Raw genomic sequence first — 18084 nt, 5'->3', positions numbered from 1 at the left:
CCTTTCATGCTTCACTCAGAAGAGACACGGGAAAGATATTTACCTTTTTAGCACATGGAGGCAAATCTCTTCATGCTGGGGGTTTGCTACCAAGTAGAACACCCGGCCGGTCCACTGATGTTTTTCTTTGTATCAAAATCAGAATCAGATTTATTACCAAGCATGTTACGCTTGCAAGGAATTTGCCTTGGTGTATTAGGTGCATAGAGTAAGCAATAAACATTAAAAAGAGAGCAAAGATTGTAATTGCCATTATGAATTGAAAATGAGCTAAATCACTGCTGTATGTGTCAAAACCGAGGCAGTGCATAGCATAAGTTTGCACATACCTCATGCATGTTTAAGTATGCATACAAGTTAGTGCTTCAGTGTGTGTGTGTGTGTGTGTGTGTGTGTGTGTGTGTGTGTGTGTGTGTGTGTGTCAAGTCAGTGTAGTTAATCCATCGGGGGCCCGCAGTGTGCAGAGTCAACAAAGTGTCTGTAATGAAAGAGAAAACCAATACCATTTTAAAGACAACAGGGACCTCCTTTTCCTCTCCCTCCCCCAAGCTTTGTTTACCTCTATTCCTCCGTCATTTACCTCCCTCTATCCCTATCTTTCTCTTTCTGCCGTTGTATCTTATCCCACTTTTGTTTTTGTAGTTGTATCAGTTGCCCCTCTCTCATTCTCAAGTGCTGAGCTGAGCTAAATGTGACCCTGATGAGGGAGATCTTTGCTTGCTGGCTAAGGTACGATGCTGCTATCTGAGCTGAGGGGGGAGTTTAGGGGTGAGAAAAACACCATCACGTGGATGCCTCTTGGAGGTCAAGTAAATACATTAAAGGGTAAGCAAACAAAGAGGAAGTGTGGGCAGAAGCTGTTTTTGGCAGCAGTGCATTAAAGTGGGGTTTGGGAAAAGGGGGGCAGTGGGATGCAAATCTGTTGTAGCAGGTGCATGTTGAAAGAAATGGTGAATGCTGAATTAGGGGTTTCGTTAAAGAAGAAAAGTAGCCTATCTAAGCCTATTTCTACTTAATAATATGTGTTTGAGGTGCGTAATGACTTCAACCGCTTTTAAATAGTATTTACTGTATCTTTAGATCTCCGCCCTCCCTTCATCTTACACTCTGCCCCCTTTCTCCTCCCATTTCTAAAACCCAAATCCACTCAAACGCGGCTTTGATCTGGGTAATAATCTGCGCCACCCCCAGTCCACCGCAACCCTCTCACCCCTCTCCCAGGCAGCCTTGGTGTGACCAGCCATGTGATAGCTGGGACCCCATCATTTCCTATTACTGTGTGGCTTAGTGCATCTTAGTCAGCGCCTCCTACCTTGAACCCCTTGGCTTACTGTGTTGAAGGTCTGTTTACCCCGTGACTTTAAAATAATCTCCCCTCTAACTCCCAGCTAAAATTCTCAACCTTCATCGCCTGTCCTCCACTCCTTTATGGGTGCAAAATTATGCCAAAAATAGACAACTGACATGTAAAGAAGAGTCACAGAAATACAATTCCTATTTGTTATAATGCATACTTCAAATGAAACAAGAAATAAAATTCTGTCATCATCTTTATTTGACAAAGTGTTAATTCTCCTTTATTCTCTTTGACTTTCTGTCTACCCCCTTTGCTTTGTCTTCCTGAACCCTCTGTTACACATCTCCAAAACACCACATTAGTCCAACTCCCTCTCTCCCTCTCTTGCTATCCACCTTTCCTCACATACATTTCTTATTCTAACAACTTCCATTCCTCCCGACGCATATTGTAACCAGCACTCTCACCTCATCTCTCTGTATCAAACCCAATAGTGTAATATCTCTTTCATCCCTTTCAGCCCTGACTTCTGATTACACCTCCTTCTTTCTTGCTCTCTGGTAAGACAATAACAGGTGCATCGGGATTTACACAGCAGAGTGCAGCTGATCATGTCCACCGAGATGTGGACGGCATCGGAAATGTTGAAAATAGCATCTGTGTTGCAGCTTGCTTCACTCTGCCAGAGACATTGTAAAACGTTCACCATTCTCTACACTCTTAGCAGTGTTGTTCTAACTTCTGTAAAAGTTAATTAGCTCAAACTTTCTGCATGAGGTAATCAGTGCAGTGCTTTTGTTTTTCTTTCCTGTAATGTCAGAGACGCTGTGGTTATGATTCAGCACAGTGAATGAAAGCAGCAGAGCTACAGATAGCAGGAAAGATGGAGTGATGAAGATAGCACAGGCCCCTCAATTAATCAGTCAATGGAATCTCATTATTTCTTTCTCTGAGGCTAAAGTCTATCTATGTGGAGACTATTCAGCTTTAAATTAATCTTCATTCCAGTTTATCTCTGCTTCTCTGCTTCTGTTCAAGCAGTTAAGCAATTTCAGTTTCCCAACACTCAGATAAAGCAACTGTCTAAGCATTCAACATTCCTTTGAATACCTGTGGTGTGCTTTTATAGTTTTTTATTGGAGACAATGAAGCAATCTGTGGCTCAGGCCTTGACTGCCCAGTTCATGTCTGCAGTGTTTGTGTTAGGAGCTACTACTGTGCTGTACAGTGCTTGCAGTGGGTCTTTGTGTTGAGAAGTCATTTCCCAGGGAGCTGACTGATGAAGTGCGGACATGTAGCTGATTTAAGACTTCTTTCCACACGTCTGTAGGTGTGCAACGCTAACCCCCTTCTCTGTCTTCTTTTTTTCTCTCTCACATTCTCTCTCTTTCCCCTTTTCTTCGTCCCGGCTTGATTCGCTCCCTGTAGGAGTTGGCTGTGCCTCTGACCCCAGGGCTGCATCATGCCTAGCAAACCTGTTTTTCTTGGAAATTCCAGTTGGCTGAGCTAGCTGTGGAGGATGGGATGATAATGGGGATGCAGACTTTGCACATGTGTTGTACCTCTGTGCACATGAATGTATCTTTAATGGAAGCTCTACATCACCTCCAGTGCTCGCTTTAATCTGATAGGTTCCCCGCTGTTTGGCTGAGCCATCACTGTCCAAACTGACCAAAATTTTGTTTGGGCTGAAATCAGAGGGACAGAGAAATGAATGAGAGAGGAAGTTGCCGACCCAAAGCAACAATTAACTTCTATCCCATCTCAAGAAACTGATGAGGGCAGAAGGAAAAGCAACAGAAAAAGACAAATGGGATTTAGGAGCTAGAGTAGATTGAGACAGAACAGTTTATCCCAAGAATATCTTGGCTGCCTCTTCTAAGCACAGTGAAAATTCTGGGTATCAGGCTTTGGTTCTACATGAACTTTGATTTAACAGGTGCTTTAGGAATCAGGACTGTGTTTCCCACCACTTCCTCATATTCACCTCACATGTGCAGAGTCAGGAAATTAATTTAACAAGGATAAGCTAGTTTTTCACCCCCTCAGGCTGTGTATGAATATGAAATTGCAGTGTCTAATATCTTCCCCAACCAATGTACATGGAGGCTTTTTATGTCTCTCTGGGTCAATTAAGCAGAATTTAGTTATACTGTAGGTATGTGTGTGTGTGTGTGTGTGTGTGTATGTGTGTATGTTTGTGTGTGTGTGTGTGTGTGTGTGTGTAGAGCAGACAAGGGTTTGGTACGGTGGCCGGGAAGTGCAATGCAACATTACAAAGAATGAAACACTTTTACATTTTGGAAAACAAATTTACATTTTGGAAAACAAAATAACATTTTGGAAAACAAATTTACATTTTGGAAAACAAAATAACATTTTGGAATACAAATTTACATTTTGGAAAACAAAATAACATTTTAGAAAACAAATTTACATTTTGGAAAACAAAATAACATTTTAGAAAACAAATTTACATTTTAGAAAACAAATTTACATTTTGGAAAACAAATTTACATTTTGGAAAACAAAATAACATTTTAGAAAACAAATTTACATTTTGGAAAACAAAATAACATTTTAGAAAACAAATTTACATTTTGGAAAACAAAATAACATTTTCGAAAACAAATTTACATTTTAGAAAACAAATTTACATTTTGGAAAACAAAATAACATTTTAGAAAACAAATTTACATTTTCGAAAACAAATTAACAAGATGCAAAACACTTTTACCAGTCCCGAAACAAATTTACAAATGACAGATTCTTCACGGAAAGGGAATGTACCACATACCGGAAGTGATGAGGTTTTGTATACATGTCGCCTTGACTACGGCAGTTATGGATCGAATCGTCAATAGAGCCGCCATCTTGGAACAGGGGAGGCCACTGCCTTATATACTGTCTATGGGCCGTCCTTAATGCATCAGCGTCAATGTAGGCAAAGGTCTAACGGAAATAAAATCACTATAAATCGTCAAAATCTCATGCGATGTTCTTGTTTTTTAAACAAAAGACAAAGAGACTAATTAATGTGTTAATACAAAGAATATTTATTATAATCAGTTCACAGATATGAGTACAAACGGAAACTTCACCCTTCTGAACTAAGAGGTTCTGCTTCAAAGTGAAGTTTAAACAGACTGAAATGTCCAGGCTCACTCCCCCACTAATGATTCATTTATTTCTGCATGTATTTATTTATTTAACGAGACTTTAAATCGTGTTTCGGTGGTCCACAGTCCGAGTCCCGCCAGACTCCCTTTAGGAAACCTGTGATTTAAACTTCAGCAGGCTGTGACAGTCCGCTCCGTTTAGTCCTGGATCTGATTCTCCGGGCTTCCCTTCCCTCCAGCGGCCCAGCAATACGGCCTGGGTCTCCAGCTGCGTGGTGTCGGTTTTGGCTGCCAGGAATGGGCAGTGAGCTCCAGGTCCTGCAGCTGCAGACGGACTCAGCTGCCCCCCTGCTGTAGCTTCGATCCGGCCGCGGCTGTCGATACGTTCCCTGTTTTTCCAATGTTTCCGTCAGGTCCGCGTCATATAAAAACTCCAAACACCGACCACACGTAAAGTCACCATAAACTTCATTCACGCCATATACTCACTCACAACAACACAAATTGACTGCGCTCACCAACAACACCTCATCACTTCCGGTATGTGGTACATTCCCTTTCCGTGAAGAATCTGTCATTTGTAAATTTGTTTCGGGACTGGTAAAAGTGTTTTGCATCTTGTTAATTTGTTTTCTAAAATGTAAATTTGTTTTCGAAAATGTAAATTTGTTTTCGAAAATGTAAATTTGTTTTCTAAAATGTTATTTTGTTATCCAAAATGTAAATTTGTTTTCTAAAACGTAAATTTGTTTTCTAAAATGTTATTTTGTTTTCCAAAATGTAAATTTGTTTTCTAAAACGTAAATTTGTTTTCGAAAATGTTATTTTGTTTTCCAAAATGTAAATTTGTTTTCTAAAACGTAAATTTGTTTTCGAAAATGTTATTTTGTTTTCCAAAATGTAAATTTGTTTTCTAAAATGTTATTTTGTTTTCCAAAATGTAAATTTGTTTTCTAAAATGTTATTTTGTTTTCCAAAATGTAAATTTGTTTTCCAAAATGTAAATTTGTTTTCCAAAATGTAAATTTGTCTCGAGCTTTGTAAAAGTGTTTCATTCTTTGTAATGTTGCATTGCACTTCCCGGCCACCGTAGTTTGGCTCCTGAACCTTCAGCAGAATAAAGTTAATCAATAGAATTCATTAAGATGTAATTGCTTCAACTGCAGTTTACGTGTCAGTAAGAGTGCATACTGTGTGTGTGTGTGTGTGTGTGTGTGTGTGTGTGTGTGTGTGTGTGTGTGAGTCTGCGTGTGGGTTAATGAGAACTACAGTATGTGTTAACAGTACCTATCATGTCTTTAAATCACCAACACACAATGTGTAGCAGCTGGAGTTCGTGACCTTCAGGGTCTTGCATGAGAGCCAAGTAGTTTAACCTTCTCAACATTACATTTGCTAACTGTGTTTAGTTTCATCTTGCCTTCGACCCTGATGATAATGAGCATTAACGCAGACAGACAAACCTCTATATGTTTCTTTCTACAGTCACAGAGCAGGTGACCCATCTCTGACTCGGTCTGTGGTTCAGCCCTGGGTCAGTGAGAGGCTAATCCAGTTATCGTAGCTGCCTGTTACTTCTAACTGCACAATCAACTTAGCTCCATTGTCAGTCTGAGGTCCACTATTAGGGGCCGTTAAGCTTTGCTGCTTGTTGTTTGACCCTTGTCATGCACAAGACTGCAGAAAATCCAAAAGGTCAAGGGCATGTACAGTAAAACACAGTACTGTCTGAACAGAGTTTTGGTTATACAGCACTGTTAGCGGGCGAATATTTTACAAGATGTCTGCATTTATTCAGAATACAAACTAGGGCTGGGCAATATATCAATATTATATTGATATTGTGATATGAGACTAGATATTGTCTTAGATTTTGGATATTGTAATATCGTAAATGGCTAAATTTGGTCTTTTCCTGGTTTTAAAGACTGCATTACAGTAAAGTGATATCATTTTCTGTTACCCAACTGTTCCAGCTCTTCTATTATTTTTACCTTTACCCACGTAGTCATTATATCTACATTACTGAAGATTATTTATCTAAAATCTCATTGTGAAGATATTTTGTTAAAGCACCAATTGTCAACCCTATAATATCGCCACAATATGGAAGTCGAGGTGTTAGGACAAGAATATCGCGATATCTGATTTTCTCCATATCGTCCAGCCCTAATACAAATGTCTGTTGGGAGGGTGCAATACTGAGGCATCAACAGCAGTGGGCAAGAACACATTCAAAAAATGTCAATGTTTATATTGTGCAGAGGAAAGATTGACTAATAATGTCACATGGAAATGGACATTATTAGTCTTGGAATGTGGGATAATCTTATAGATTTCAAGTCTGGTCTGACGTGATTTGAGTATGGATTGGATTATCTAGTGCTCACTACGCAAGGCTGTTTAACCAATTTAAGTAAATGTCACTTGCCTTTGTTGTTCTTCGGACAAAATATCTAACTCTAAGCTTTAGTATTTTGTTTTGCATATATTCATCTTTTCATAATTATTAGACCTAACATCCTTCTCTGATGATGATTGATCAGTCAAAATAGCACATATTGTACATCTACAGCAATGATTACAGATGTGCTTAGCATAGAAAAGTGTCTACAAAACCATGTAGACACTTCTCTTCAACCACATGTCAACCTCATGGCACGCCTGGTGGAACAGTCAGGGGATCACTATATATTAGAATACTAACACTGCAGTGGCAGCCACATTCGCTTATTTCAATCAAAATAATGCTCATATCTTTTTGCCTTGTGTGTGGACCTCAAAAAGAATAGTTGTTATTGTGGTAATGACTAATGGGAAGCCTTAATGAATAAATAACTTATCCAAAATATGAAGAGAGAGAGAGAGAGAGAGATTACAGCGAAGGTTGGTGGTTTACCTCTTTAAGACTAATGCTATATACTGTGTATATTCTTACTGGAGATGTGACTGCTTTGATACACAGACACTATAGGATTACATATCCACTCTGTTTTATTTTCTACTTTACTGTTTGAAGTGTGCAGACTTGGTATAAAACTGTGTACAAACACACACACACAAACACACACATGGACCCTCTGGTTTGGAGCTGCTGTGCCTCTCTGCAGTTAACAACTATCAGAGTAACCCAACGCCAGATGTCAGCTCAAAGCTCAGGGGGTGCTCCTGCTATCCTTTACTATTGTCACTTCCCTGAGGTGGAGGTCGGTAACTGCATGACCTCAGGCAGAACAAGTGAAAGAAGAAGACTTGGAGAAAGTACAGATGTAGACAAGGGATTCAGGTGTAAAAAGCAGAAGTAGGCAAAGATGAAAGAAAACGCACATGCACACAGCTGTTAAAATCTGTTCTGTGTGTTGATTCTTAAAAACAAAACAAAAAGTGAGATTAACCCTGGTGAACCCTGGGATGTCACATCATGCATGAGTTTGATTCCCTGAAGTCAAGGCTTGTACAAAGACACCAGGTGTCGCTTTCTCTTATTTTGTCAGTGATACATTCATGCAGCGTTAGGGGTGACCTGGTACACACACACACACACACACACACACAAACTCATCTCTAGGGGTCAAGGAAAGAGAGGCGCAGCTGGAAGTTTGGTTCACCTTTAACCCTTAAGACTCACATTGATTTGATCACACAGACACACACATGCACACAGACATTCAGCATGTATCCCTGAAACTAATATTGTCAGATCTGGAGGGCAGAAAAAAGGTGGTTTAGTCTGTCCCCAATAAAGCCTAGCTTACATATAATGATAAACACACTCTGTCTTATTAGTGTGAACCTCCCACATAGCTGCTTGTTGGTTTACAGATCGAGAAATAAAATGACACTGAAACATAAATGTTTATATGGAGAAAATCAGGCTTCAACTAGCCTGGAAGCTTGTATGCATCTAAAAAAAGCTTTGCTGATCCACGGAGGGGAACTTGGTTTCAATTAGATTTACTTTATAAAGCTGTGATTTAGTTTGAATTGGAAACATGTCAGTGTAGAATCATTTAACCCAAGTTTGGCTAGATTTATTGTATTCTTAGCCCCTAGGCAGAGAAAGTAACAGATAAATAATGTAATAAGTATTTGAGTTAAAAGCTTCCATCTGGCAATGTACGACGATGCCCTATCCAAGGCAGTGCCGTAGGGGTAAGATACGAGGAATCATTGCGGCAGTGACAAATTTTTGGAGTTTACCTCTGGGTTTGTATGAGGTCATGTCAGCCATTTTTATCTGCCATGTTTTGATCTTTTGGTGGAGAGCGGGAGTGGTAGAGAGACATTTGTGGCTTTTCAGTGAGCTGTGTTTAGGTTCTCTGCTAAAACAAGTCTGCACCTCAAAAATAAAAGTCTAGTGGCCACAGTCAATTGATACATCCAGAAATCCCCATGTTGCTTTGACGTTTTACCAGCCAGTTACATTTTTAAAATAGCATGTTAAAAAAAAAAATCCAATTTTATGTTTCACATTTTTTTTAAACTCAGCAAACTTATTTATTATAACTAATTTAATTATTTTTTACCTACAATTTTCTTGGAATCGTTAATTTGGACACCAACGTTAAACAATATGATATTGCAAAAAGTAATAAATGACAATATTGAGTTATTGCCAAGACCCAATTAGGATATCTAGATGGTAATGCACCATTGTGGCTGTGAGAAAAATGTACCAGCCACAACCAACATTTTGAATTATTTGGCTGGAGTCTGGCGTTAATTAACTTACACCCATTGTCCTTAGTGTTACAGCTCACTGTTGACAAGGTGTTTGACGAGGCCATGATGAAACTATCCCACAGCCTCAGGGATCACATCCAGGAAGCATGACTAAATAGGCGGAGGGCTACAGAGGCTACAGAGACACTATTTTGGTTTAGTGGAGTGAAGCCACACAATTAACAGGGATTAGCCTGAACCTTTGTGTAGCGTGTTTAGAAAGTATTTTGTGTATTTCTATTTGCGTATCATCAACCATGTTATTGAGAAGGCAGGAGTCTTCCCATTGGCCCTGGATTGGAAAACCTTGTCTTAGCATCTCAGACTAAGATAGTGATGGTGGTAATAATGTTTAATTTAAGACATCATTTTTATCAGGAAAATCTCCCCTACAAAATAAAAACATAAAGATAAGATTATATAAATAACACCAGATTTATCACAGTTCAAAGCTAACATTTTTCTAACATTTTGTCTCCACTTTTGATAAGATTTAGAATTTTTGCTAATGACAGAATCTCATTTAGAAAACGTTACTTCTCTGGAGGAAGTTGATATTGACTCTTTCCATTCCTTCAGCAGCTGTCTTCATGATAGATTGTTCACACCTATTGATCTCCTCTTTTCTGTGCTTTTTGGTCTCACAGATGGACTAATCAATACTCATAATCAGAACTGCTCACTGTGTCTGCCCACAAAACACACACACACACACACACACACACACAAATTGTGTGTCACAATATGCAAAGCCCACAAACAAAAAAAATGGCCGATAGATAGATGGAGTCTTGTCTTCTAGCCACCTCTTCCCTTGACATTCTGTGAACATAAAATACAAATTGGAAACAATAACCATCAACAAGATGCTCACCCTTAAATTTAAAATGCCTGCTCCTAATGATATACTCTTTACAGTGGTCTGAGAGTCCCACATACTTGTCAAAGGGAATTTAAATCCTGTGGTGTCCCAGTGGAGGAAAAAAACAAAACAGATTCCACACTCTCTCTGTCTCTTTGTCATGTTTTTATTGGATAAACCACTAAAATGCCCAACATTTATATATACACACACATGTCTGCTCCCATTCTGGGAGAAATGCTGCAGCAGAAACACAGATGCATCCTCCTAAACACATACTGCCGTTTAAGCTAGTTAGAGGATTCAAAATTACCCAGAGCGGTGTCCCTGAGGCAACCGTGGGCCGCTCTCTCTCAATCATTCATCCTCTCGTTCAGACAGTCTCAGACAGCAGTCCCCTGTCTAAGGTCCAACTCCAGTCCGTCGTTGTGCTCTCTCACTCCTTAATTGCTGTTTTGTCTTCATCTCTGGAGCTAAATTACAACTGGAAGGCAATAAGTGATAATCATCGCTCACTTTATAGTACAGAGCTCATGTGTAAATCAAAGATGATGGCCTAGAGAAAACGTTTCAGTCATGTATTTTGTTCTCTCTGTTTTAGCAGCTTTTGCTTCATTTTCACAGTATATTTTGATATTATTAGAATATTAGAAATCAACAATGGAACAGCGTTAAGCCTCATTAAGCTCACAGATGTCCGAATTTGATTACTGACATGAGGATCAGTTACATGGGTGCAATGTTGATTTCCCTAATTATGCTTAAAAAAAACAAGTCTTGATAATCGTGGGCCATATTGCCTCTATCGCATGCAGACTTTAGACCATTTAATGACCACAAGCGGGAATATATAGTGACAATTATAATTTGTCTCTGTGGGTGGTGAACGTGCACATTCACCCTTCAACTTTGACAACTGACCCAAAGCTCCTCATTAGCTTCCCTGTTAGCAGATAGTGACAATAAAATCCAACGTATTTCACAGATATGCACCTCTGTTGCTAGCAGCTGCCGCACTAGCCAGAGTGAGTCTCACTGAGGCCTTGGACACAGACGGAAGGACAGGGTTTAAACGCCTATAAATATTTAACAGTAAGTAAAAAATAGGGCTGATTTCTGCACTGATTAGGCCAGCTGTCACTCAGGGCCCACAGGATTCCCTTTGAAAATAATCTTTTAAAGAGGGAGGCACTGACACACACATACAGTAGACAGGCACACACAGTTCCAAACCCGGGTTAAGAGTTGTCACATTGCAGGGCTTTGCCCAAGATAGAATCACTACCATCTAAATCCCCTGCGTCTCTTATCACTCCAGTATGGTGATGTCACCCCTTATTGTGTTCCCTCTCTTCATCCCTGTAACTAGCTTTTATCTCCTCCAGACCAAACTTTTAACTTCCATTCACAGTCTGCTGCCTCTCTTTTCTTCCTCTACCTATTTTCACAAAAGAGATGGCAGCTTGTTCTATAGAGCTAATGGTGATGGACATTGTAGTGCTGGAGATGTCTAGTTTAAAAGGGATGGCAGGACTGACTACTTCCTATTCCAGTTACATATTGAAATCTAACATTGTTCTGAGTGTGTGGAGGGTAAAACATAACAGACTCATATTATTGAAAAATAAACATACCAGATATGGATACCAGGGATGGAAAACTCCAAACATCAGACATGGTTGGACTGCCTTAACAACAGCTCCTGTGTCCTTTAACATGAGATGCAGCCCAAAGATAAACTTCCTAACACACACCACATGTCTGCACGTTAAACTCCATGGGCTAAAGCTGTAACTGTATGGTATAGTTTACTGCTTTGAGTGTGGAACATCTACAAATGTGTCCTGCTGTGTGTGTATGTGTTTACAACTATGCACATTTGTGGTAGACTTAAAGAGAAAGAGGCAGAGAGACTTTTTTTAGTGGCCATCATCCCTTATTATGTTCATTAATAATATTAGCATTCTTTCTTCCAAATATAGAAGTCAACTCTCTCGTTCTGTCTCTTTCACCTCCCTCCCCTTCTCTTCCCTTCAGTGGTTTGATGTTCCTAATCATTTCCAGCCGTGAACTCCACATGAAAGACAACAAGCACTTTCCGTAATAGGGTGCTGAAAGAGCGAGCGAGGGAGAGAGAGGACAGAAAAGAGGGGAGACGCTAAAAGAGAAAGGGGAGGTCAAGGGAGGAATGGAGATTGAAGGAAAAGCTAGATGAAGCCTCGGTCCTCCTCGTTCCCATTTCAAGGTCTCATGTTATCATTAGCCCTGCCTTTTGTTCCTTTGCCAAACTATTTCCCCCTCACTCTGACCTTCCCCTCCCTTCTCTCCTTCCCTGCCATATATCTTAATTGTACCCATAGTGCCTCAACTCATTGGCAGCAGAAAGGCAGAAATTGATTTGGAGATCTGCAGAATGCCTAATACGAGGAATGCAACTGGAGAGCAAAGGAATGTGTCAGTGTAAAAACTATATAGTGTAAAACAATTTTAAATTAATGTTTTAGCTCTACCCGACACTCCAACACAGTTATTCCTATTTCAGTTTGTTGTAAATAACTTCAGCTTGTGTGCAATTATCCAACAATGATGCATTCAGTTCACCAGTTCCAGGTCTATCATGCTCTTTTATGGTCATTGCTGCTACTTTAAAGGATAATTCCTGATTTTTTATAGCTTGGGTTTAATTATAGGTTTTAGTTATATCAGTAATAATAAGATTGTGGTCATCAAGTTAATTTGTGACATCTGGGAATGCAGTGACGTCCCTAAAAGTAAGTCAGATGAAGAAAGAAACATGAGCAGTCATGGAAAACAATCAACCAGGAACTCCAAGATTTGCCAAACATGAAACAGAAAATCAAGGCATATGGCAAAAAAACATCTAAAATGACCAAAATTATGATTTAAATGAGGAAATATTTGAGTCAACTCAAAAAAGACTAAGAATCAATGCCAGTTTAAAGCCAGAATACAATGTCATCATAACCGCACAACTGATAGAAATGATGGCCAATATTACTAAAGTAAGACCCAAGTTGTAACAAACCAGAATCATCCTTTAATTCTTCATACAGTGGGACAACATTTGCATTCATATTAGCCTTCTTTTTGGCCTATTTGACCTCTTAGATGATGATTGCTTGGGGCTGGCACCAGCCAGAGGAAGAATAGATTAGATTGGGAAAGATCTCTGTGTTTTACAGGTTTTACAATGAAAGCCTATAGAATCTCTCTCTCTCCGTCTCTTTCATGAGAAGCTATAAAAGTCCAGAGCCGCAGCAGAGCTGCAGCTGCGTCCGAGCAGCCGTGCGCAGACTCCCTGTGACACTAACTGATGTCTACGGAGACAAACTGCAGAGAACAGCAGGACATACCTGGACCAGCGCCCACATCTGGACAAGCTGAGAATAGAGAAGAAAGGAGAGAGGAGATTCTGTACAGCAAAATATGTTAAAGGCAAACTATGAGTATAATGAAGGACAGAAAGAGGAAAAACATAATCCACTTGAAGTAAAAGCAAATAAAACCTCAAACAAGTCATTTGAAGCCATACAGCACCTGTCACTCGCTGAGGTTTGAAGATGTGGGCTCTAACAGTAGCGAAGGTTTTGGCGTAGATGTTGGCCCACTGGTATCACTAGACACTACCTGGTAATCTGCACCCCATCCCAGACAGGAGACCACTCCTTCTCTGCGGCATTGAATACCACTGACACACTGATGTGTGTGAGTGCTGAGTTAGGGTTAGGTTTGTATCTGTAACCTCAGTGTAGAGCCACCTATCAGTGTATCCGCAGACGGAGAATTGTTGTTGTTGCTTGTGAAGACGAGTGCGGCAAATGAATGATGAGGTCTGGATCTTTGCTAATGCTCCAGTGAGTGATCGCTCCTCTACTGTCCCAGCCAGGAATGAATGTCTCTCTATGGACAAAAAGCTTCAGGCAAGAGTCCTGGCTGAATCCGATACTCGGCACGCTCTTCCTGACTGTTTTTCACATAGTCCTTACCAGGCTGACATGGGCTTTGTGAGACTTAGTCTGTGTCTATCGTAGTCGGTCAATGAACTACATGATAGGTAAATCAAAGTACTGCATGACAATCTTAAACGGAAAGCATGCTGGTTGAATTTATGTTTCATGTATTACAAATTCAGATGGTTGACAGATGCTTAACTGTAGCATTTTTTAAGCCTGTTTGTGTTTTGATGATTTTTCCACTGATAAATGCTCTGAAAGACCAAGTCCATCCAAGTCAAAAAGGAAACTGCACAGTACATCAAATTATGCATTTTAGAAGTGATTCTAAACTTTAAATGTTGCCTGTATGTCAGTTATCATTAACAGACATGTTTGAGCCATGCTCCTTTCTTAGGACACTTCTGCATTGTATGACACCAGGTGGGGATATCAGAGTTCCCACAGAAGAAAACCACATTGGCAGTTTTACACGTTTAAGCCCATTAACTACAAATTGTGTATACTTAGCATTACTGCAGGCCATTTTCCAAAGTGAACCACACTCCAGACATTCACCACCTTCCAGGCAGCCATTAGTTTCAGTTCATGCCAATAATGTATGAAAGTCAACTTGCAAAACCACCATTATGGCTCTTTAAAATAATACCATAGGATGTGAATGTGGATGTTAACTGCATATCTGTAAATGCTGCATCATCCAAAACAACTTACTGTAATAACGCACTTTAAAGGTTTAGTGTCTTGCTCCAAAGCATTACATAAACATGGGGACCAAACTTTTGACCTTACAGTTAAAAACCAGGCCTTCTAACGACTAGACCACCCTGCCATCCACTTTCAAAAACATGTAAATGTGGAAGATCCCACAAATATCTATGCATGCATATATACTTAAGAGCAAGTGAGATTTAGATGTTGAAAGGTATGGACTGTATGGGCTGTATCTGTGTGCAGAGCCAATGTTGGCTGGTCATGCATCAGAGAGCAGGCTCTGGTGTGGGAGGAATTCCTCCCTGGCAAACACCCTTGTCTGGCCCACAAGATCTCTTGATTTAAAACGACATGTCGACTGTGTGTGTTTACTAGATCACCTTATCATGCTACTTTTTTTAGTCGAGATACGTTTTGTAAATGCAGGATACTGCGACAAATTTGGAGAGGAGTTTCTGGTATCGAACCGGCATGTCAGTTTGATCCATCCTTCTGGCCTGTGCAGTGTAAACTGAACATTGGTGCTGTGCTGTCATATGGATTGACAGGAGGAAATGTACTGATGACAGAGTTGATTCTTACAAGCTCCTGTCTTTTCTGGAGGGTTCAAATGATTTTCTTCTGGTACACATTTCAAACTGTTGTGCATTGACAATACTGTCATGTATTCCAACCTTGCAGGTTTGTTTCTGTTATCTGTTTTGTCCCTCTGCATTTTCTTTTTTTTTGTTGTTGTTCTACTTTAGCATTTTAAAGCTGGAACCACAGAACTACTGTACTGCATGTAGTATGTTGCAGCAGAACAACCCAAATCATTACATCTTTTTATTTTATAGCTCCCAAGTTTGCCATGAAGAGTGCTTGCATAGACGTTTTCTTAGTGCAACCTTGTGTTTGTCTTGCATATTTTTTCCTGCATGAAGAATCCATACCATACTGCTGTGCTGTGGGTATTTAAATTTTAAAGTGTGGAGAATCAATGTCCTGCTCTCCTTCTTGTTCCCAGACTCTATGCAAGCCTTTTCCAGTCCAAGCCTCCCGTCAAAGACTACTTCCAAGCGTATTTATGAATACTGTGCCCAACCCCTGTATTTTCAGATAAACCTAACAAACACATTCATGTCTTCTTTACAGCCTTATCCAGGGTAGAGCACCCTTTCCCTCGTCTTTGTTTGTGATCTACAACGGAATTTATGGGGTAAAGATAGAGTTGACGATGAAGTCACCCTATGACCAGGTGGGCGGTCATGGGTGTTAAAGCCTCTTTAATTAGATTTAGTGAAAAGGATAGGGTCATCATATACGCGGGTGTCTGTGTGTGAGCATGAACACGTTCGTCCTGTTCTCATCACCACAGGTGGCTAATCCATCACAGACAGTCAGAAAGATATGACGAACACCCAGACATGTGCATAGATCCCAAAAGGTTGTGTTAGTCTCAACACTGTACGCTGAAGGAAGTCCCAGCAATGATCTAAAATCCCCCAGCTGTAAACACTGACCAAAGGAAGGGGTACAGTATGACCCCTCAAAACCACAACCGTCTAGCTGCGGTAACACTGCGACTAAAAACCCTGAAAGAGCTGTTCTAATATTCCCATATTTTAATATCCTATATGAGCAACAGTGTGCGTCATGGTGGTAGTGTTTATGTCTGTCTGTCCATAACCAGTAGGTAAGTGTAATGGTGAAGACATGTGTTGGTGGGACGGAAGGAAGGTCATTGCCGGATGTCTGCTATGGTGGTCCCGGGCTCTGTGGGGTTCAGGGCCAGGGGAAGTTCCCATGTAGGATTCAGACTAATGATGAAATCATTAAACAACAAGCTCAGACATGTACAATAAGAGATGTGTCGTTTACATCAGTCTTATTCAATTTGAACCCTTTTTTGAGAAGCTGTTTGCGGTGGAAAACACTACGTCAACACTGGTGGATGTATAGAAAGCTGAGCTATTATGCACTTTAAACTGTGGGAGGATATTACAACATAATATAGGGGCCACTTATATGAAAGAAAATTAGGTTTTGGGAAGAATAATTCATCCCATAGTCGTCATGTACATTCTATTAATTAAGAGAATACAGTCAAATTTAGCTAAAAAGTCAGATATACTATACAATGTATGACAACTTTCTTTCACGTCTTTTATCTTTATTGTTTATCTATCTTTCTAATTGTAATGATCTTTGTATATTGAATTTTGCTTTATCATGTATAGCATTTCATCGTATTTCAAACTTTAATCAGTATTTACACAAAAACGAAATTAAACTAAAAGTTTCTGGGGAAATTTAGACACTTAAGCTTTCTTACTGTTGCCTCATGAGAAAGACTGTATATGACAGAGAGGGAGTGATGTCATGAGGTCTCCTGGATCTTGGCTCGCCTTCAAGGCTTCGAGATCTGAGGGAGAATGCTACTTTTAACAAGCACCATAAACGCCACCAAACATACATATTATGGACCGGTGTAAAACTTCAGTCAGGACCCTGGAGCACAGAGGACATTTTCCTTTCGTGTTTTGCAAGGAAATCTTTGTTGTATTTGGATTTTTTTGTGTTTTAATCGGAGCAGACAATGCATATTTGTGTGTGTATGTGTGTGTGTGCAGTAGAAAGAAGGATGTTAGGTAGATTAGACAAAAAAGTCAAAGGTAAGGTCAAGACCTGTGTCTGTTACGTGTCTTTGTGACAACAGTTTGATGTCCTTTGTAGGGGAACAAGACTCGGTCAAAACCTATTTACTTTGTTAAACAGACCAGACAAAGGTTTCACCCCATGACAATTATGGAACTTCATCACTCAGTGACAGAGAGTCATGGGGCTGGTCGCTGCGGACCAGCCAAAAATGTAATTAGGGATTAATGTCTGAGGTTTGTGTTTAAATGGCTCTCCCAGTCAGTCAGTCTGTATCTTATTTAAATGACAGTTGAAAACCAGTTTGACCTTTCATCATTCATCAAAGTGCCTCTGTTGACCTCGAACCAAACTCACAACCTCTGTCAAAACTTTCTTGTCAGTTTCCTCCTTCTGTATCCATGGTAACCTTACCACCTATCCTTTTGCACACGCTGTGGGGGAGATCTATCCATTTTTATTTTTTTACATGCAGTATATCTGTGATCTATAAAAGTGAATTGCTCTCACAGATGCTCGTTTTTTATAGTACTCTGGAAACCATAACAAGTAGTGATATGGTGTGTGATATTTTGACAAGTGCAGATGTATGGGCCTGTGAGTTGACTGTAATATGGGACATTATTGTGATAACAGAAAGGCCCTTAGCTCGTATATAATAATTATGACACATGTATGTTTTCTTTCACACAGATTTTGATAACCTGCTGGATGTGTTGGTGTGATTCTTTTTGAAATCCTTATGTGTCACAGGCTGTT

At 39.9% G+C, this 18084-nt stretch overlaps 1 protein-coding gene across 1 annotated transcript in view; it reads left to right on the top strand.

The window, feature by feature from the left end:
* The window catches only part of LOC120544038 (protocadherin-16-like), an 85202-nt gene that overhangs the window by 45439 nt on the left and 21679 nt on the right, over window positions 1-18084 (top strand). The gene's annotated exons all lie outside the window — the stretch shown is intronic.

Source organism: Perca fluviatilis, chromosome 16, assembly GCF_010015445.1.
Source record: "Perca fluviatilis chromosome 16, GENO_Pfluv_1.0, whole genome shotgun sequence".
NCBI classification, from domain to species: domain Eukaryota; kingdom Metazoa; phylum Chordata; class Actinopteri; order Perciformes; family Percidae; genus Perca; species Perca fluviatilis.
Note: the sequence above shows the minus strand (reverse complement) of the source record. Positions and strands in the feature narration are given on the sequence as shown.